This window comes from Rhea pennata, chromosome 3 (genome assembly GCF_028389875.1).
Source record: "Rhea pennata isolate bPtePen1 chromosome 3, bPtePen1.pri, whole genome shotgun sequence".
NCBI lineage: Eukaryota > Metazoa > Chordata > Aves > Rheiformes > Rheidae > Rhea > Rhea pennata.
Window position 1 is genome coordinate 43,406,171 of NC_084665.1, and position 23,838 is coordinate 43,430,008.

The 23,838-nt window shown below is 39.3% G+C and overlaps 1 protein-coding gene across 1 annotated transcript in view; it reads right to left on the bottom strand.

The window, feature by feature from the left end:
- Nucleotides 1–23,838, bottom strand: part of CHRM3 (cholinergic receptor muscarinic 3) — a 263,713-nt gene that overhangs the window by 180,509 nt on the left and 59,366 nt on the right. The window lies entirely within an intron of this gene.

The window sequence follows — 23,838 nt, forward strand, 5'->3', positions numbered from 1 at the left end:
GTCCAACCTCCCTGCTCAGCAGGGTCACCTAGAGCATGTTAGACAGGGTTGCATCCAGGTGGGCCTTGGAGATCTCCAGAGAAGGAGACTCCACAACCTCCCTGGGCAACCTGGTCCAGTGCTCCATCACTCTCACAGGGAAGAAATTCCCCCCCACGGTCAGGAGGAACTTCCTGTGCTTCAGTTTCTGCCCATTGCCTCTTGTCCTGTCACATGGGACAACTGAAAAGAGTTTGCCCCCGTCCCCCTGACACCCGCCCTTCAGGTACTTGTACACATTGATAAGATCCCCCCTCGGTCTCCTCTTCCCCAGGCTGAAGAGGCCCAGCTCTCGCAACCGTTCCTCATAGGGCAGATGTTCCAGCCCTCTGATCATCTTTGTAGCCCTGCACTGGACTCTCTCCAGTAGCTCCATGTCTCTCTTGTACTGGGGAGCCCAGAACTGGACAATATTTTCTCACAGTCTGATGGAGATATGAATGTAAATTAACACAAATACACTTAGGAAAAAACATTCTATTACCATATTGCTGGTTTAGATGTGTGCAATGTTATAAATACTTTCCTATACTCATTTTCTAACACTGATTTTCCAAGGACACAACTATGTATTTTCAAATACAGACAAGCTATTCATCAACTTCAGGCAGATCTTACATGGGGCTACTTATTCCTGCTGCTTCCTGTTTTCTCACATCCTTTTCAGCAAAAATGAATTCAATTGGGGGATTAGTCCAACTGAAAAATAACTTGTAAGAAACATTTTTTTTTTTTTTTTTAAGTTAGATCTGTTTCCCCACTCAGTTTGTCACTTGGCTACAAAGCAGCAATGCTGGTGCAACAGATGAGAGAGTGCAGGCAGAGGTGCAAAAAGAGGGAGGAAGGTAAACTGCTTAGCCTAGCTCTGTTACTACTGAAATATATATCAACTATGTCCTTATTTTTTTTTAATGAAAATGGCATTTATATAAATAAACTCATATTTTAACTCAAGACTGCAAGTTCACAGCTTTCTTATAGCATGCCAATGTACAATATAGTATTAACTTCCAATATATAAGGCCATACAAAGACAAAATTAAAACAAATGTGAAATATTTGAAACAGATTTGATATAGTCATTTGGGGTCTTGCAAATAATCTTCTCATCTTTTCCAGATAAACTCAGTAAAAAGCAATACTTTGATAATATATTCAAAGTGATCTATTTGTTACTCAAATAACTTTTGTTTCATCATTTTCAATGATGAATTTATGAAAGGGCAGCATCTCTGTCAAGACTCTGAAGTAAGTAATCATAAAATTACAATTTTCACCTACTTTTCTCCCTTTCTTAGACTTCATTCAAGGACTTCTTTCCAGATTTTCCAGATGATTAAATGACCAAAAAAAACCAACCAACCAACCAAACAAACAAATAAAAAATTTAAAGAACAAAAAAAATTAATTTTGTATGTTGTATGTTTTAAGGAAACTGTGAAGAGACAATTGTCTAGTTTCCAAGCTGTTTCCTTTAAAAGACATAAAATTAAGATGAGAACTCCAAGAATCTATGAGCACACGTTCCCCATTCCAGTAAAGCAGTTTCTTCCCCAGAAACTTCACAACCATCACATATTCTTCCGTAAGATGCAGAAAGCAGTCAACGCGAACAAGGAGCAGGACCTGGTCAGGTAACTGCTGCAGTCATGTTGACAGGTTTATAGGTTGCCCAGGGAGGTTGTGCAGTCTCCTTCTCTGGAGATGTTCAAGGCCCGCCTGGATGCAACCCTGTCTAACATGCTCTAGGTGACCCTGCTTGAGCAGGGAGGTTGGACTACAGGATCTCCAGAGGTCCCTTCCAACCTTACTGATTCTGTGATTCTGTGACCATTTCTGAACTTACTACACATTTCTAAATAACTGCACTATAGTAACTTATGGTAAGCTCACAGCTCAAGCAAACACACTGGATTTTGACTTCAGCGGACTAATTACATTCACAAAATCAATCACCACATCTCAGATATGAGGGAACTGACTTACAGCTGTGAAGTCAGACTTTAGCAGAACCCCCTAACTATCATTTAATCAGATGATTGAGGGCTTGGCCATTCAAGAGGGTGGACTTGCATGAGAAGATTTCCCTGCTATTCTTAAGGATGCTTTAGAGACCAGCTGAGAACTGAACCTGGAGTTTAGACTTTCTGCTGCCTGCCTTAATCACTCAAGAAGATATCTACAGAGCCAAAATAACAGAAGTTTTCGCCTTTCTGTGGTATTTTGACTGCCCAAGAAATGTAATAATTTTGAAATTAAAAAGATTTCCTGTTTCAGACACCTTAAGAACACAAAAGAAAAATTACTCCTGTGAGGAAGAATATAATTATATTTTTTTGAATAAGCGGGTAAAGTGCAAAAGAGTAGTACTCTCAATACCAAGGTTTTTTTAAAGGAAACTACCAAAAGTCAGTGAAAAGTACTAAATCTCAGCCTTCTAAGCCAATAAGACTCTTGTAACAACTTAGATTTAGTTCACAACAACAATTGTAATATTTTATGAAATGCTTTCAAAAAGGAAAAAATAAATCTGAAATGCAAACAACAAAATCTGCCTGCTGGAGCCAGAGTCTTGAGTGCCCCAGCACTGAGGCAGCACAGACATACAGGGAGAGTTCATTAGCAAATTCACAGCTGGACCCAAGCGACCTGGTTGCAATTACAGTCACAGACACAACTACAGGCACGGCAGGGCATCCTACACCTCAGCACTACACGGGCTCCAGCATGGCCGGGGGTGCTCCAGCATGGGTCCAGGCAACTACCTCCAGCAGGCTGGGCTGCACGCTCACCGACAGGCAGGTAACCGAAATACCGGTTGAGCCACAGAGTCTCCACGGAGGAGGGAAACCTCCTTAAAAACATGCAACAGCTTTCAGACAACTTCTACACCGAGCTGCAATCTCCACAGAAGCAGCTCTAAGAAAGGACGATTTCTCGAATGCACTGTACAGCTAATGCAGGATGGGAGGTGAGTGAGCAACTGACTTCATTAGCAAAGCTGCTTTGAAGGAAGTGATCATTAATGACCAAAGTAGTTTACACACATGGTTCTCTAGCAAAGTCTACGCTGCTACTTAAATTAGTCTAAGTTTTTCTAACAAGCAAACAGCACTGAAAATTAATCAGAAACCACACATATTTTGTGTGCATTTTGCAACCACTGAAAGGCTAATCATGAACAGTTCATTCCAAATGCCGAGTTTATGCACATCAAAATCACGAGTCATTCACACACTTTATTATCAGGTTACACAAGTCCGTTCAAATTCCCCTCACCTACAAGGACAACGCGGTGCACGGTTCATTCACGCAGTCAGGGCTGCAGTGACAGCTCAGAAACTCGGCACACAGCCCTCACACATATTTATTTGCTCAAGGCATTCATCAACAGGTATCACTGATGAAAACATTTTATGTGTCTGTAATTCTAATTCTAAGCACAATTCTTGGCCCTGTTTCCTGAGCAATTATGGTTCTCCAAATTAGTAGAAAGCGCTGCTGCTACCTGGTATAACGTAACAAATAGACAACAGACAAAAATACAGCAGCGTTGCCAGCTACTAGCTGTGTAAAGCAGAACACACTGTGTAAATGTGCACCAGTGCTAAATAGCTTTCACGATAAAATGTACGGCTTGTTTTAAATCATTGACTATGTTCAAACTGCTTGCTATTTATACAATTTCCATTATTTAAATTAATTCTCTCATTAGGTTTAGTTATGCTAAGATTTGCATTAATGGAATGCTAAATAGTAATTGATTATTATAACACATTCAAGAATAACAATATATTAATTGTGTATGGCAGAAAGAGAAATGAATGGATTTGTCCCCTTATAATGAGCAAAACTGGATCGCATCCAAATGTCTGAAAATTTGGCCCCTGGCAACAGTAATTATTGTTTTAATCAAACTTTGTTTAATGTTATGAATATGCAATATTTTAAAATTGTGCAATACTATATTATTGCTTGAAACGTTGAAGATTGTTTTAACAGCGAGACCTTATAACCACAATGACTAATGAGTACTGATAAAGTGCCCTTTGGTCTTGATATAAATGCTATGATTAGCCACTGACCTATTTTCAAATGGTAACCAATGCAGCTTATGCTTCCAACGACAAACCCACTACTCATACCAAAGAATATGATTTTCCATCAAAATGTTATTTTCCAAAAAGAACAAATGTCCAAAAAATGAAGGCAATTAAGCTACATTAGGAGTCTGGGTAATTAAAAATGCATCTGGTAGCATACACTGCTCAAAAAAAAATCACAAGGAATCGGCTAATATTAGCTTTTTAAACAACAGATTTTCAATCTCAGGAAGTAAGGAGTATTCACCTGGGACCTCTGAATACTTCTAATAATGAAAACAAGATCATGAAGCATAAGTTACATCTCCCCTGCATCATTTTATTGCTTTTTTCCACAATAATCCCCCACTTCACTATATGCTCATTCAGTGTTTGCAATGAAATTAAGGTCATTTGCCCCAAAGCTTCAATACTCTGTTACATTTTAATTTATTTTAAAATAATATTTTTAATTACCAAGCACTGATGAACAATGTCAAATTGGCTTGAAATTTAAGTGGGACTGCAGAGTATTGCAGTATCTATATTAGAGATACCACCAGTGGTATCTATTATTTCTGCTGAGTATTTATTAAAACTATATTAATGAACATTTTCCTCAGTTTCCATTTAAAATTATAGTTTGCATCTACATTTTGGTTATTTATTTCAGGTCTGCATGAAGCCTCACAATGCTATGTTTAGATTTGTGGGCATGCTTTTGAAGCTCTTTGTGGGAAACCACCCTGTTTTGCCACCGTACAGATACTGAAAAGAGGAATCAACATGTCAGTCCACATCAACAGATTCTGAGTAATGCTTCTTACATGCATATGCATAGTAATAAATTGTAGATTTAACATCATCTAAATATAATTTTAAACAGATGCATAATTTTAAGTAGCTTTTCCTCCTAAATCTGTCTGTGAACTTCCTTTGCCACTTGCTCTTTTCCATTGACAAGAGACCCAGTGAAGAAGTAGCGGTAATGTAGTTCTTGTGCGAGAGCTCTGTCCTGAGAAAATACTAATGGAAACGTGACATTTGCTCTGTGCTGCATAACACTTCTATGAGCTACAGAAGTCAAAAGACTGACTTTAACGTTACTATAAGGTCTCTAAATAATTATTTCCTGACGAAGGTCAAGAGCATCTCTGCTCTCTCTCCCCTAAACTATCTTATTCTTTTTTTTTTTCATGCTAAAGGAGAAGCTTTATGTTTATTTTCCACCTTGCAGAAAAAAATATATATATTTTTGGATATGTCTCACTAGAGCTTTTTATTTTTTTAACAATATGAGTAACAGAAAGGAGATAAATATCACATGCCAAAAATTGTGTTTCTCAATACATTTAAACCCTGTGAATAGCAGTTAGTATTGCTTGCAAATCAAGCATTCACATGTTCATGTTCTTACGAACCAAATATATTTTAGGAAACTTCCTGTGCTGTAGTGCTACATGGCCCATGTAAAACCAAATTTGACTTTTTCAGAACTTGTTTTGTCACTTTTTGCCCACGTAGTACAGGGTAATGAATAAAGTCAAAACTGACAGTTTGAGCAGAATTTGTGCTACTGGATAATCATCAAGCAAAAACAGTTAATTAAAAAAATAAGACCAAAAGAAGATGACTCCTTTCCTCATCTGGGATTGACCATAGATGAAGCCTGAGAACAGAGCACGGCTCCTTTGGTCTACTTACTCAAAGAAAGCAGCGAACGGCTGCGTTCAGCGTGTGCCTACAGAGCAGTTATAAAGCTTTAATGACCTAGTGTTAATTAATAAGAAACCTCTAACTATGCCGGTTGCATCATCACTTGTGGAAAAAATAAATAAAGCTTGAAATACCACCTATATTGCGTTGTAACAAAATCTGCCTGGGAGAAATGAGGCTGGAACAGCTTCATGGCATCTCCTCCTTAATGCATGTCAACACCAGCTATGTGCACTTGGATTCAGAAGTAAAGGGATGACTCAAACTCTGTTTTTAACCTCCCCCGAAGGGTCATTCATCTTCCTCTTCACTGGTATGTAGGACACCCAAGTTGGTGAAGCAAATACCCATTATAGACACTAATTGGGATTATAAAATATAAAAACAAGCCTGATTTATTGGGAGCAAAGTTTAGATTCAAGAACACGAAAAAAAGTAGCAACTTCAGAGTTTGTGGGTTACACAATAAAGTGTCACCATACAAGGTAATTTAAGTGGTCAATAATTGACCATTTTGCCATGCATGGACTGACATTAATCATGGTCTTATAAATAATTAAAACTGTTAAACTTTCTTTCTTCATATTAGAGGTATCTGGCAACTTTCAATGTAATGTGTTTGTCTAGTGTTCCTTAGCTATAGTTTCCCTTATGGGCATGTACATAGTTGCTTCCACTGGGGCTTTAGATTTTTCACCATGTTTTCCTCCGACAGATGCAGATGTGAAATGCTCAACCCTTTCCTCTCCACCCAGAGAAATAAAATAAGAAAAAAATAGCAGCTCTTTAGGGTAGAACTTCTTATATGCGTCTTCTAAACTCAAGAACAACTCACTAAAGGAAGTGTGAAAAAGTGAGTTACTGAAAAATTGGAAGGAATTTGCAGACACAGAGTTGGAGAATTGCTGGCAAAACAAACTTCCCTGGAACTCCTTCTCTCAGAGATGCATGGGAAGGTCAGATATGTTCTGCTGACTAGCAATAAAACAGGTACTGACCTCTCAACTCTCTTGTGCATCAGCACTGCTTCTTTCTAACCCATACCTACTACCAGCTGAAAAATGGCCAGCATTTGTAGACTTGCAATGGTGCAGTCAGACATCAGCCAAAAAGACTGTGGGATCTTACAGTCAGAGGTTAAAGCCAGGAATGTATGGCACTTCTAATAGAATAAGACTGGAGTAAAAATAATAATGTTTTAAAAACCCAGTGGGAAGAAGTTGAGAAGTGATGATGCCGTACCCCTCCAGTCTACCTTGTGTGTTACACGGATGAGCTACTCAACGTTTGAAGTGTTACTTCACGCTGAAGCTCACCAGCAATGCTCCAGCGGTTCGCAGGCTGCCTGTTTAGAAGAGCAGGTTTGGGGAGAAGGAGGAATAGAAATTCAAATCAGGGAATACAGGCACCAGGAAAATGGCTCTTTTTGTCTCTTGGGGAAGGGAGCCAGCTGTCGCACTTGTCAGAGCATTTTCTCTGATGGCACAAGGCAGAGCGGAGGCAGCAGATGCCTAGTCAGCAAATTCTCTTCTCATGGCTAAAAGAATTGTGGGGAAGTAGGGTCTTGAAAGCAGGATGCAAGTGACGGGCAATGGGAAGAGAAGAGTGTTAGAAAGCTTCAACATTTATTTTTCTGTGATAATAGAGTATTGCAAAATAGCTAAGGAACAAGTAATTTTGCTAGAACAAATAAGAAGTTAAAATGGCCTTGAGGTAACAGAATATTCATCAATTCACAATAAATGCAACTCTCTAAATTGCTGAGTAAATTACTTCAGCAGATGCCTTCTATTATTAAGGTGTACGTAAACATTGCATAAACCCCAGATAGTCAAATTATATTAATGATTTTATATGGGTGATAAAATTCTACTTTAAAGAAATATTTTTATTACTATTTTAGCATAACTTATTTCTGCAACTTAACCCCGAAGAATAACAACAGAAAATCAGCAATTCTTTCCCCCAGTTAACACTGTTTCCCTAACCAAGATGCTATTAGCCACATTTGAATAGTCTTTGTGTTACTCTTTCTCTGTGCTACAATATGGACTAGAAGGACCTTTCTTTTCAGGGTTAACATGAGATAAGCAATACTTTTTCTATTAATAAGATATAAACAAATAAGATAAAGAATTCTGATACTGCCAGATGTACTGTGCTTTGCTATGTAGTAGCTTTATTAGTAATAATTATGAGGATAAGTTACACACAAAAGTCATTAAAGTGAGATTAAAGGCTTATGCTAAACGTATAAAAGCTACGACCTAAGGGATAACCTTCAGATATTAAAAAAGCCTCCAAAAAACCAAGCAAGGACATAATTTATATGCAGGGATAATCACATCATAAGCATTAGGTAGATGTCTGAAGAACCATGTAATTTTGTTTTGTTCTATTAGAATAAGAATTAGAATAAGAAATGAAAGAGAAATCACAGATTAAGTACCTGATAGACTTTAGTAGAACATTGTCCTCTGAAACTCATTATCGCCTATCTTTTTTTGTAGACGGGACAGGTATAAAGGCTTGTGCTTAAGAGAGACCAATATTTGTATAGGTAAAATAAAATAACCCTTTAACAGTTCTTTCCAGTGGCCTATAACTTTGCTAGTTCAGTCATTTGGGATATAGGTTTGTGGGCCAATGGACTTTTTCTCTTTTCAAAGATTCAGAAAGAAAGCTTTATCTATTCAAAATTTCTGCTTTAAGAATAAAGTACCCCTCCTTCTAGGATGTGAAATTTGGCAAAGTAGGCTCACAGGATGATTTTTTTCATTCTGTTGCTACATCTAGTGCCCAAGAAAAGCTAAAATTACAAAACTTAAAATGACAAAAGTATTTTTTTTTCAGTAGAGACCATAGAGAGTTTGATACCTTTTTTTTTTCCAGACTTGTTTACTTGTTTCACCCATTTTCTACCAGATAAGTGCCAATAAGGTACAAAATGGAAGGAACTTTTTTTTGTTTTCTTTCCTTCTGTGCCTTTCAAAACTATTTTGGCACCATCCCCTGCAACTAAGAACAAGAAAAAGTTTGCTTCTCTTGCCTGTACTGTTCCTGCCAGGGACACCGTGCAGCGAGGAGGAGAGGCCAGGCCAACAGAGTGAGCTGAGAAATGGGGCCACGAGGAGAGAAGGCTGCACAAGCCAGGTGATGACAGGAAGAAAAGGGAGGTGGGAGATTTTTATTTAATGACTCTGAAAGTAGCCAAAAGAGCAGAAGAAGCATTGCTGAAGTCTATAAGCAGCCCAAAGCGCTGGCTGCTAGCCCTGGGAGAGAGCCCATGAGAGCAGACATGACACCTCCATCATGCCACACCATCACATGCCCCCACACCAGCTGGGGCCACCCAGCTCGCTTGAGGTGGCAGGCACAACGGCATCACTGGGTGTGTGCTTTTTGCATGTTTTTTATTGCATCTATGCTGAGCCTGTTCCTGGTGCACCAGGTCTTCAAACAGGATTCAGTGAGCTGCTATGACCTCCTTTGGGGTTGCTCTGAGGTTTTACCCTCCTTCAGATGACTCTGACTGGTGCAAATATGATGTGGACAAGGTCCAAATGATGAGGATGAAGGTCCAACCAAATGGGGACCTCCTAAAGAGTCTCTTTCCTCCTGACTTCCTCACAAAATCTTGACTTCTGCCGGCACTGCCGGTTCTTCATTATAGGGCTTCTTTGTAGGGCTTTGTACAGACTGCAGTCATGCTGTTCTGTGTGATCCTGCTTGTTATCCGAAAGAAATATTTCCAAATGTTGAAATACTGTTTAGAACTTTATGCAAATTTGGAATAAATCATTGAAGCCTATTTGATTCAAGGTTTCATGTTGGCAGCAGGGGCAGGAGTGATTTTAGATTTCTGTATTAAAATAAGGAAAAAAAAGTGTTACACCTATCAAAGAAAAAAACTGTAACAAGAACCCAAATACTTAAAATGAGAGAAGCAAAATGCATAAAAATTAACTGTAGTAGCAGCATGGTGTTACAAACGTATGTGTAAGAAGGATGTCACTGTTCAAAAGCTAATGTTATTTTCTGGTCAGATAACCAGGCTTGATGACTTCACCAAATGTCCCTTTTGCCGCAGTAATGAAGCCTCCTTCTTCCTGGCATCGATGAGCTGGCAATTTTCTATCTGCATGAACAAGGCCGGGCAGTTTGCAGAGAAACATGTTTTGAGACAGTGCTTTGAATGGCAAGCAGTGCTGAGTACAATTACACATATTCGCCAGTATGAATCTACTTTTCCCTCTGCCCTCTGAAACGGGCCACTCTTGAAGGAGAAGAGCATGAACGCATGGTCCTGCTGGTCGCCTCCCATCAGCTCATCAGAGGAGAGAATCACTTTAAGGCTGGTGAAGGTTTCAAGCACAGGTTACCACTCTTTCTCTACATCCTATCTATTTCAAAATCGCTTAATAAAACAATTAAAATAATTCAGTAACACATCAGCAGAGAAAGACACTTTGGTTAAAATGTAATAGTCTGTGTGGTCGTGACTATTTCTCTACTCTCATTATTCATGATAGTTATCTCATGCTATGGGCCGAACCATGTAACTTTATAACTGCACTTTACACAAAATAACAATATAATCATGTTCTTTGAAAATTCTACAGGAATACAAAATTGTGATGCTGTATGTGCCAGAAATCAGAAGGGTGAGGAAAAAAAAAAAAAACAGTTTTGGTTGTTTTACTCTGTTAGAAAACTAGAACCAGTTTCTTCTTCAACAAATATACTCTAATTAATGTCTTTATTTAAAATCAGATTACATTTTAAAAAGTGATCGCATGTAGGCACATTCCAGAGTACATGGTGTCAACTGAGCTTTTATCACTTGTTCTGTGTACTTACAACTTTTCATAAACTTCAAAATTTTGAAGACATTTTTTGTTCAGGAGACATTTTTGTACCTGGGAGGTGCTTAACCTTACTACTTCACATAGTCTAAAAAATTCTTAGAGTATTAGAGTATTTTGCAAAAATAGTCTGAGTTTTGAATGGATTGAAAAAGAGATTTGTTTATTTGTTTCCAAAGAGTAAATTCTACAGAAGGAGGCGGCAAGAAGGTTTCTTGTTTTGACTGGTAGCTTGTTATTTTTGTTTTTCAGGAAAAGGTGAGTCTTTGTTAAAAACCAATCTGGTAACTACAAAAAATGTCTGCCTTAGAATTTCACCACTACTGCCCCTTTTTAAGGAATTCTTTATAGAAAGCCTGTTATACTTTGTGTTGATATTCCTTCTGCTTGCTTTAAAAAAGGTACATCTAGAAGCACACACGCAACAAGAACACAAGATCTGAAATGGAGTAAATTCATAATACAAAAATAAGATCATTGCACAGGACCTCAAATTAAACTCTACTCTCCAGTGTAAATAATAAGAAAGATGCACCTGAAACTCCTTTAAATCAATAAATCGGTGGTAAATTTTAGACATAATAATAAAAATATCACGTTAAGTTTATCAAGCTTTCAACTAAAATGCACAGTTACCTAGTTGTACGAAAATTACAGCACTGACTGAGTTCAAATCTGTTTTCTTCTTCCAAATCTTATTGGCATAAACCATAAATGTGACATAATTAAAGCCTGAGAGGAAATGTAGATTCTGTTATGATTTTAAAAAGGTTTGAGGATAGGTATAATACCTTTTACTGGTAATGATCCCCACTTTGCTAGCAAGCTTTTTAGTTTCAAAATCTATAGTTCAAAATCAAGTGGATGGAAGTATATGAGATGAAAATAGAGTGAAATGAATGTGTGTGACATGGTTGCTGTCCCAGAAGTGATGATTTGGCTGTAACTATCAAAAAAAGGTATTTTTTTGATCATTTTGTCATGTTTGAAAAAGCTTTCCTGGTGTTTTAAAAACATCCTCTATTTGGAAACTTGTAAGAACATAAGAGCACTGCACTGCCTCAAACCTGGGCCCAACGAGCTCAGAGTCTTACTTTAAACAGTGGCCAAAAGCAAATGCCCAGGCAATAACGTAAATGATCCCCACCACCACCACCAGCACACTCCCATCTTCTCGGCACTCGTCAAAATGCCCGAGCCACAGGTGGCTTCTGTGTGGTTCACAATCTCTATCTCCTGAAATCCTTCTGCAGGTGTTTACAGTTTTCCCCACCATCCTGAGGAAGTTCATACAATCAGCAAATCAGACACACTCCAATGAAACACATATTCATCTGAAGAAGCAATTTGAATGTCAGCTTAGCTGATTTTTGGAAAATCAGCAATAAAGAAATTATGATCATACAAAAGGAGGAAACAATCTCTTCATATTTTATTTCCCATTTCCAGTAAAAACTACTCAAAATGTAAGGCACTTGTGAGTCTCTAAAACACAAGGTTTCTACAAGTTTGAGAATGGATATAGAGAGGATGCAGACAAGCATTGAAAGAAAGGGCAAGGAAAACTCAGCTTTACTCTATTTTCCCTTGCAGCCACTCTGCCTGCTGGCATTCAGGCATATCTGCAGTTCTGCTCTATTATTTTTTCTGAATTCTGTCAAGCTATTGAAAAAATAAGTAAAAAAAATGGGGGAAAAATGGGAAAGTGATCACAAATGAAGATATTCCAATGAGACAGTGATAAAGGACATGATCAGAGGCAGGAGAAACAAATGATATACTTGTAGTAGAAGGATACAGATGGTACAAGACAGAAAGCAAATCCATAAGAAATACGGTTAATTATCTTTTCTGCTTATGCAATAGACTGTTTGAAAATTCAGATCTAACTGAGCAGCCCTATATTAAAAAAAAAAAAAAAAAAAAAAAGATGTTCTACCTGCTAATTCATAAAACAGCTGAAGGTAATGGCACTATTTCAGTAGTGAACGAGTTTTCTGCATGTGTGCGAGAGTTACATAACAACTTATGAAGCACACCTTTATTCTTCAGCAAGAAAAGATGTCACTCACAAAGGGATAATACCAGCGTTACGAAGAAGAATGACCACTCTATTAAGCTTCTCCCATGTACAGAGCTTTCTGTTGCCTGGATATAATATACTGACAAAGGGGAAGATCTGTGTCTTCGCTGAGCTCTGCCCAGGACCACCTATCTATATGGGGCAGGATGGCCAAATTTGAGAATATTCTTCATGTTATCCCATCAGTGGCATTGGGGCATTCTCCATCAGTAAGTCAGAAAGCCCACCTTTCAAGGGCATGCCTTGGGGTGGTGGAGTTGGTCTAGACGATAGCTTTCCCGAGACAGATGCCAACTGCAGCACAGTGCAGAAAGCCAAGAGTTGCTGACGACAGAGACTGCAGGGCTCCATGAAACGTCCTGCAGGAGTGGGGCAATACTCGGGAACCCACACGGAATAGGACCGACCCACCATGAGTCTCAAATGATGGAAAGCTGTATGCCTGTCTAGAAAGTTACTTCTGGCTTTCCATCTTGATAAAAATCTTGGAATATTTATTTTAAAGTAAAATAAACCATTTTTTTAATCTGAAAAATGGCTAAAATATTAATATATTTTTTCCACATTCCTATCTACCCTATGGGACATTTCTTGTTTTCCATCTTTTGAAAGCCAGTAACCAACCTCCCCCCTTTCAAGAGCTTGCATGCAACCTGTAGAGTGGCTCATTCTGCAAGAAATTACATACTATTTCATTGGTATGGCTCAGGGAAACAAAGTTAATTAGGCAGCTCTGTTACTGCTTGCTAGACTGCCTCTGGAACCTCAATATATGCAGCTGAATGTAGAGCTTTCTGCAGTTTTGTCATCTGTACATGTCCACGAACGTGAAGAAAGCGGCAGACAAATACGAGCAAGTAAATGCAACATTCCCAGCGGGGATTCTGTAACCTACTCCTTACACCACAGGGAGCCCCGTGATTTCAAGGAGCTGACAGCACTGACCATGGATTACCAGACTGGGACCTCACGGAGCAGCACGTTCAGTGAAGGCAGCAGCAAATGGTACAGTACAGACATAAATGAGCAGGAAGTGATGGTGTAGTAGGAAGGGAGGAATACTACAAAGTGAAAGGCCATAAACAATATTGAATTATATTTTCTGTGTGCATCTCAACAGCTCTTTGAATTAAGGCAAGTGAAAATCAGTACATGCTTCAGCGCGAAGGGAGGAAGCTGCTGCCAAGCACGAATCCCCACACAAACCTCACGTCAGATAATTTCTCTATTCAATAAAGACACAGAATTTGTCACCTCTTCCCCCCTGTCGGCAGCTGTTTTGAACAGGACACGCAGCCGCTACCATGGAAGGCAGAAATGACTTAAAGCTCTTGAGGATCAACAGCTCAGTACTTGTATGGTATTTACAGGGAAATTCTGCCAAGACATTGACCTCCGACAAAGCGGAGAGTGTGTGAATCAGTGATGTTCAGCATAATCCCCTCGTAAAGATCTGATGGTGAGTCACCAGTCGCAAATAGCTTCCTGCTCACTTTGCAAACAAGGAGGTGGCAGGAAAGGGCTGAATGAATGAATAAATGGTCTGTATACTTCTCTTCTCTGAAACGCTGGCGCTGAAGAGGATACAGACCGAGGAAAGGCAGGAGCGGGAGGAACGCAGCGGCTGCGCACGGATATTACACTTGGAAAAGGGCAAATGAAAGGCAAACGGACACAGAGGAAAAACTAAGACGAGATGCCAGTCTGAAAAATCCATGCTGTAAGAGAGCCTGATTTTCAGATGTATTTTCAGATTAAGCACTGCTGATCATCCCCAGACCTGAAAGAGTTATGTCCGTCTTGTATATTGTAAAGCTTTTACAATCTTTCTGCCCCCACCAAAAAAGGACACTGTGAAGTGCAGCGCTGTAGACAGTATTGAAAAATGTCTTTCTTCTGCAATTATTTCAATTATTCTGGCTTCCCAGGTAAAAGTATTTAAATGATCCTGCACACCATAAATGTCTTTACGCAATTGTGGCTGGACAGATGGACCCCTCTAGTTGTACATAACCATATACCGACAAAACCTTGATTACATCAGTTGTATTTTCTAAAGATGAGGAATTGAAGAGGTGAGAAAACCCTTTTAACTCCGATTTTAAGATGTGAAGACCTACAGGTCTTCATACACAAAACAGTCTTCGCAACTACATGGGGAAGTATGTTAAGTATTTTAAGGGATGTAAAATTGATCTTTCTCCACGAATAATTAAATGGCAAGATTTTTCCTTATGAATTAAGCCAGGTAGGAAGATCTAGCTGTACAATCTTCTGAAACCTTATGGGTAATTTACCTATTTCTCAGTTCATTGCTTGGTTAGAGATACTTAAATCTGGTCATGTTACATCTTTGGAGTCATCTGCTTATACAAGAATAGTGTCAGGAAGAGTTTTCTTCCTACAGACAGCAGTGTCAGCAGACACTTGTGATTATGGTACCAGAATGATTTTCACTAGGAGGATGCTCTGTTCAACTTACCGTGCCTGCAAGGGCTTCAGGGAGTCCTATAATTTCCTCCTACTTGACCTCTGAAGAGGAAAAAGGTGTATCAGAGGATATCAGGTTATGGAAATTACGTCAATTAATCAGGCTGCACACATGAATTCTGATTCATTAAATCTCCTATCATTGAAAAGGGATTCTGATTTTTTAAACAAGTAGTTTGGTTTCTGAATTAAAGGTGGAAATTTAAAGTAAAAATTTAAAATGTTTATTATTGCTTCCTGCTGTAAATGTCCTGATTGGTTCTGAAGCACTTAAAAGGCTTTGGCCTGTGGACAAAAAAAACACAAGGGAAAAAAACCCTTCATTTATCTCATTTCCCTTTTTCAATTGGCAAAATGCAAGTTCTCTCTCATTTATCATTTTCTGGGAACGGCGAGTTTTGCTAATCACAGATGCCTATGGAAAGCTCATTTGGCTACTTAGAATTCCCTTGTGCTCCATAAAAGGCAATTAAAATAAAACTTTGTGTTAAGATGTCTTTATCTCATCACTTGAAGGGATGATTCATTTCTGCTTTATTACTTTGATGTCCAACTTAGCACAAACTTGCTTTTGGATAATAGAAAGAACTAAGGGAAACAAATAAAAAGGGATGCGCAAAGGAGAGGCGTGAAGGCACTCAACACTTTCAGCTCAGAAGTACAATTCTCTAATGAAGCTCCTGGAAGCCCTCGTGCTTCACACCACCTCTGCCTCTCCATGGTTTTGCTAGAGTGCCACAGGGAAGAGACCTCTGCTCTGGGGACGAGAGAAGCAATGAAGAGTAAAACTGTTTGGCTCCTTTCTGGTGCAGGATCTAACGGTGCCTCTGGGTGCCTCTGTGTAATCGTGACAATTAATACTGGCGGAGTAGGAGTCACAGTTAAGAATTCGGAGAATAAAACTAAGTGACAAAAACATTTATTTCACGATCAAAACCAATTTGCATTTGGGAAAAAGGTTATTCAGCCAGTCTATATCTCTGCCTACCAAGGCTGGGAGGTGCTCCAAAACACTTATATTCTTCCAGATATATGCTAAAGTAAGTGTTATCACAACCCACAATCACTTCTAAAAATTTATCTATTGAAAAAAATAAACTCCCCTTAAGTCTCAAAGGCACATAAAACCTAGAAGTGTTTCTTATTTGGTAAAAACATCCCACCTACCTTACTCAGTGCTGCAATGCCTGATTAGCATTTTTATTATTTTGTACTCAGCAATTCAAACAAGAGCAATCAAACACTGTGAATCAGTTTTCACCCATTCTTGGAAAAATCTACGACCATCAATAACGTTTGAAAACTGAACATAGTTATCCCCAGGACTCAAGAGAAGATTAAGCCATAAACGGAGTTTTTTGTATTCTTACAGTTTACTGCTGCATTTCATATCCGTTTTATTTTGAAACATCTGGCATTGTAGAAATCTTTTCTTTTTTCCTCCCTTTTTCCTCCAGTTTCTGTTATGTGTAATATATCATATTTCTCTCTGCATATAAACAAGTAGACTTGTTTCCATGTTGCAACATGAGCACGTTAATAAAGACAAAGAGGACTGACGTTTGCCACCAGTTTTCTAATTATTCTACTGACAGGCATATACAGCCAGCCACACCACAACTTATTCGTTGAACCTCTAAACATTTAAGAATGAGACATTGTCAATATCCCCTGCAACAGAAAAGATTTGTTCACTGCAAGTTGCAGACTAAATTTGGAAAGCATTTTTTTTCCCCTTTATAGAAGAACTTCAGATTTCTTTGCACTTTCCGAAAATCTTTAGGAACAAATCTCAGACAGGGAAGGAGAAACAGATTAACTAATTTGCCTCAAGTCTCATTGCAAAACAGTTGCAGAGGATGGAGAGAACTTCTCTCAGTCTGTTGTTCAGCCCTCTGGACTGCACCAAACTGCTCTTTTAATTTTTTCCACACTTTTCTTTTCTTTTCACAGTGCATGTTACTGGGGTGTGGAGTAACCACTAAGCAATATAAAAGATCTTGTGACAATACACTGTGCAGCTTACTCATAAAACACGCAAGTTCTAGGATTACTATGATTAATTGCTACTGTGCAGCTCAAAATTAGAAGTTTTTTTTTGTTTGTTTGTTTTTAATTCAGAAGGAAACAGCAGCATGTTGTAAGAGTATAATAATACAATTGTTACTGGATAAATGCCCTGTATCTCACCCATTCCTGTACCAAGTGTTTAGGTAAGCACACTAGGAAAATACTTTCTTCGCATAAAAGAATCTGACTATCTTGGACCTTCAAGATTAATTTCACTCCAGGTTTATATTGGCCTTTGTTAACATAAACTGTGGCTCTGGCCTGTCAGCTCTGGAAGCCAGCCACTGCTGCTGCTGCTGCTGCAGGCGATGGCAGGGCACCCCGCGCCAGCGCATGCCCAAAGAGGGATTTGTTTTGTTTCGGCAGCCCGAGCCCCCCGGGCGCCGCGAGCCCCGCGCCCTGCCACGGGCCCCCGTGTCGCACCAGGACCCACCGGCACCTCTCCGAAGGCTCGGCTCGTCTTCGGCAAGATTAGCAAAGCCTGTTTGAAAAGTTTTGCGAAGCGGAAAGAGAAGCACCCGATATTCACTGAAATAAGGGGGGGCCGTCTCCCTTCCGACACAAGCCACAACAGGTCAAAGCCCAGAAAACATCTCCTAATAAAACATCAGTTGCCCGGTTGCTTGCTAATGCGCTGTTCCCACACCGCAGAGCAAAAAAATAATAATAATAATAATAAAATGCCACGGCGCGACGGCGAGCAGAAGGGTTGGAGCGATGCCTGCACGGTGACATTTCAGCTGTCACTTTGCAGCAGCCGAAGCGTAACGCGTGAACGTAGCGGGGCTGCAGACAGCCTGCGCGCGGGCTACGGCAGAAAGGTGACCCTTACGCACACTGCCTAAGCAGACGGTATGGACTTTTCCCACTTCCCAAGTAAACCGTAATTTCTTCTAACATCACCTGCCAAACATGACGGTTGCAATCTACTTGGGAAACCTAGCCGTATTTGATTTTTTGATTTGATACCATGTTAGAAGTGCACACGTTCCCCCCACGTGCTTGCATTTACGCTTCGTTTTAAACTACCAGACCTGCTCACTCTGTCAAATACGTTACAGCCAAGCCCTCTCCTTCTGATCAGGTAACTGCAGAGGGTTTTTTAACCGCCTTTTCCAAGCCCAGGAGCAGCAGGAATAGAACAGAAGACGAAAAGGCGTAAGTCCAGGAAAAAAAAACATGTCCCAGTAATTCTCAACACAAATATCTTTATGATGACATTTTCTTTCTCTGGTATGGATATTTCTCTGCTAACTTGGAGCAGATGAACAAATCTGTATTTCACAGAACTGAGGACAGCACCATCCTAAACTGGATTCATAACACTGTCCTGGTCAGGAAGCCTATGACTGAAAATCACAACTAAAGCTCATAGGAAATTTTTAAACTCTTGGTCTCTTCACCAGAAAATACCCCTGTTTCTCAAAAGATCAAGAATGTCAGCTTTCAAACCGTAAAAGAGAGACGCTCACTACAAAAAGCGAGGAAGCCAGACTTAAGCTGAGCATCTCCACCCGCGACACACACAGTATTACGTAGAACAAGGGGAGACAGAGGAAGAAGAAAACGCATCCATTTTTGTTTATTAATCACAAAATAAATATTTCATTTTTTTGTTTCCTCATTCAAATAAAATCACACTTTGGAGCAACTTTTTTTAAGGCAATATTTTTAGTGTTCAACTAGCGCTAGCAATAATCTCTTACCACATTTTTAATGTGTACTGGATGCAAGTATTTGAAAGCTGTGCATCAAATCAGCCATTTGCCTTTAAACTGCAAATTGTTGATTCATTTCTGATCCACTATACCTGCTGTTCACACCATGTCTTAATGTTAGCCCTTCCCTTTTGCTCCTTTCACGCACCTCCTTAAATAAGTTTAATTGTCCAAGATATAAGTGTTGAGGATAATATTGCAGTATATTTCAATTGCTTTCATAAATCAAAGGCACAGAAAAATGCTTGCTCTACCTTCTTCTTAGAAGACTTCTTTTATGACTGTTATAGTTTTACTCCTACAGTTAGCCTATCAATTAATTTTCATGTTATTTATCATCTATAACTAATGAAAAGCTAATAAAAAGGACTAAACAATTATGTCATATCTGAATCAAGTTAAATTGAAAAGAAACTCCAGTTTCCAATTTTCAATGTAGATAGAAATTGATTTTCCTTTAAAATAACTTCAGCAAATGACCCATTTTACATATATATACACACATGCATATGTGTATATATATGTATACATATAAATAAGTATGTGTGTATACACATACAAATAGTTACGTATACCACTGATTTTTTTTTTTAAGTTTATTTTCTTTAGAGGTCTTTTCTATGTACAGGGTATATCTCAAGACTCAGCACTATGAAATGGTAGTAAGAATCAGAAAGTAAAATTGCCAACTAGGAAAAAGCAATTAACTTAAACATGAGCTTAAAATTATAGAAAACTGTGAAGCAAAATTCACTGTTTTCTGTTTTAGCTGCCTTAAAAATAGTGATAAACCAAATTTAAGATTTCAAACCTTAATTTTATGATCCAAGTTATCTAATTGCTCTATTTTAAAAGGAAACTAGAATAAATTGCATTGGTGCATATCTGAAATGAAGCTTCTAGTTTAATTTTCTCTGAGAAGAAGCCAGTTCAAGCTTGTCGGAATCATGTACTGAACCAACATGCAGTAAGTAGGGACCAATGGGGAATTTGCTTTCAAACCACGTTGCTGATCCGAAACAATAACGTATACACAACCAATGATGGATAAAATAACTGAAATACTGAAGTGTAACAGAAAGATTTTTTCATTAAAAGACAAATGCTAAAGCCAGGCAAGAAGCAATAGATTTTTTTCTTCTTTTAAAAAAAATTATTTACAAAAAATCAAATAAACTACATTATTTACTTTCTTTTAGTTGCATATAAAGAAGAACTAGATGCCTGGCTCTGTATTCATTGCCTTCTAACTCTAGACCTCTTATGTGGGTAGAAGAGAAGAACTGAAAATACTGTGCAGCAAATCTCTATTCTTGTGCAATGAGGAAAGGAATGGGACTACAAACAGATCTCTTAAAGCTTTAAGTTCTCTAACAGAAATGATTTCAAGAATCATTAAGAATTCAATTTTTATTTTGTTCAAACTAAAATTCATAGGTATTCAAATACAAGAACCTGGTCTGGGCTAGCATTTGGCTTTTTAACTCTTACTTATCAAATTAGACATATATAAACAGAGTCTGCCTACTATCAAAGAAGTATAGCATCTTATCAACCCAATTAAGAAGCATGATTTCGCTGATAGCTGGGTGCCTTAGAGCTGCCCTACAGCTGAGTAGAGGGGCAGGATCACCTCCCTCATCCTGCTGGCAACACTCTTCCCAATTCACCCCAGGAGACCATTGGCCTTCTTGGCCACAAGGGCACATTGCTGACTCCTAGTTACCTTGTTGTCTACCAGGACACCTGGGTCCTTCTCCAAGGAGCTGTTTTCCAGCAGGTCAGCCCACAGTCTGCAGTGGTGTATGGGGTTATTCCTCCCTAGGTGCAGGACCTTGCACTTGCACTGGAGGTTCCTCTCTGCCCAGCTCTCCAGCCTGTCCAGGTCTCTCTGAATGGCAGCACAGCCCTCAGGTGTGTCAGCCACTCCTCACAGCTTGGTGTCATCAGCAAACTTGCTGAGGAGGCACTCTGTCCCCTCATCCAGATCACTGATGAGTAAGTTGAATAAAACTGGACCCAAGTACTGACCTCTGGGGAACACTGCTAGCTAGAGGCCTCCAACTAGACTCTGTGCTGCTGATGACAACCCTCTGAGCTCTGCCTTTCAGCCAATTCTCAATCCACCTCACTCTCCACTCGTCTAACCCACGCTTCCTGAGCTTTTCTAGGAGGATGTTATGGGAGACAGTGTCAAAAGCCTTGCTCAAGTCAAGGCACACAACAACCACTGCTCTCTCCTCATCTACCCAGCCAGTCATTCCATCACAGAAGTCAATCAGGTTGGTTAAGCAGGATTTCCCCTTGGTGAATCCATGCTGACTACTCCTCATCTGCCACCTTTTCCTCCACATGCTCAGAGATGACATCAGGGATGAGCTCTTCTATCTCAGGGATGGAGGTGAGGCTGACTGGCTCATAGTCTCCTGTGTCTTCCTTCTTGCCCTTTCTGAAGATTGGAGTGATGCTGGCTTTCTCCCAATCCTCAGGCACTTCTCTTGCTCTCCAAGATCTGTCAAAGATGATGGAGAGTGGCCTAGCAATGACACCCACCAGCTCCCTTTGCTGGGCTTCTTACTCATAAGGATGCACTGTTCTCGACCTTGGAGGAAGGGATGCTTGAATATTAACCAGCTCTCTTGGGCTTCCTTTCTGTCTAGGGCCCTAACCTATGGGACCCCTTCAAGTAGGTCTCTGAAGTGGCCAAAGTTTGCTCCAGGGCTGCCATCCTACTTACTGCCCTGCTTCCTCCACACAGGATCCTGAACTCCACCATCTCAAGGTCACTACAAACCGTTTGGTAGCACAAGGTCCGGCAGCACACCTCTCCTTGTCGGCTCCTCCATCACCTGTGTCAAAAAGTCATCATCAGTGCTCTGCAGGAGCCTTCTGGACTGTTTGTGCCTTGCTGTGTTGTCCTTCCAGCAGCTATCAGGATGCGTGAAGTCCCCCAGGAGAACCAGGGCCTCTCATCGTGAGGCTACTTCCAGCTGTCTGTAGAAGGCTTCATTGCCTTCCTCTTCCTCAGCAGGTGGCCTGTAGTAGACACCCACAGCAATGTCCCTCATGTCAGCCTGCCCTCTAATCCTTATCCATAAGCTCTCCACTCACTCTTCATCCACCCTTAGGCAGAGCTCGATACATTCCAGTTGCTCTCTCATGTAAAGAGCAACTTTACCACCTCGCCTTCCTGGCCTGTCTGTCCTAAAAGCACATAGCCATCCATGACACTATTCCAGCCATGCGAGCTATTCCACCATGTCTCAGTAATTTTATGATTAAGATTTATGATCCATTTTTGTCCAAACTACAGTTTGGAAGAAAGCATTCATAATTATCAGGTTACCTTGCTTTTCAAAGTAATTAGATTAATTCAAGTAGCAGCAAAGCTAAACACTGAACAGTATTACTGTAGTACATTACTATAGCAAAGATATAGAAAATATGCCACATATTAACAAAGTCTAATACTTAACATTCTTTTAAAAACAAATGTTATTTTAAACACACAAGAGCCTCTTGAAAGTAATTATGTAGAAATAAGAAAGTACTGCTGCTTTGAGCTGATTGACAGAATTGTATTATTTGTAGCAATATATATATATATTTTTCCTTAAAATGATTCTGTCACCAACTGATGATCCTTAGGTCTTTAATTCTATCTCAGCTTGGCACACAATGTGTGTGCTGTTATTCACCATACCTTAATAACTATAGAAGAACCTTCCACAAGGCCCTCTTTTAGTTTTCCTTCTTCTGATAAGCATTAATTACCATATATAAAAGAGAAAACTTTTCAACATTGAACAGCTTTACAGATCAACTATGAAATAGGTGAATGAAAGAGGTAGAGTAGAAGTATGAAATCCTCTACTGAACTCCTTAGTTTTTAAGATTACGTTAGATCAGTAATGACCTACGGCAAGATGAAACATGTCACCACAATTTTTAACTGAAGTATTTACAGCAGAAAACAATGCTCCCTATCACAGATGCCCAAAGAAACTGTGGGTTTTATTTTTTTGAAGATACAGTCCCACACTGCTTCAGCCCTAGCTGTATTGATCAAGGAAAACTCCACCTGACAAACACACCACCAAAGCTAAATTTAACTTCCCCAGAGCTGACCCCAGGAAGACAAAGCTTCCTGAGGTGCATCAGCTGGGCAATGACATGCCTGATCTTAAACATCATTTTGTCCCAATTAAGCCAAATAGTTCAGCAGCTTTGGACTTCTTAAGTTAAAGGTTTAATAGGATTTAAATATAGATCTGCACCTTCAGTAAATGAAATATTGCAACACTTGGTCCTTCCATACCAAAAAAGCATTACAGAAATTCCTTAGATGAGGTTTAGGGAATGTAGACTGCTTAAATGGCAGTCCTTACAGAAACAGTTCTTAAATAAAGAATGATAGTAATTCCACTCCATCCTTTAAATTAACCCAGTTTCCACAACCCTTCCCACTCACATTTTCTTTATACTTATTGTGAACTTAAGTAACCACTTTATGGTAATGTTATGATAAAAATATTTTTATCCTTTGTATAGACAATATCCATCATTACTGCTCCTGCTTATACTCAACCGGTTGGCTTAATTAAGTGGCGAGCCATGAAGAAGTTAGAAAGTTAAAGAGATTCAGTAGAAATACAATGCAGAAATGTCATGCAGAACAGCAGTAAAGAAGCAGAAGAGTTATATATGAGATGCTGATTGGCAAAAGGTTTTGGCATAAAATCATTTTTCCTTGCTAATGGTATAATTCAAATTAA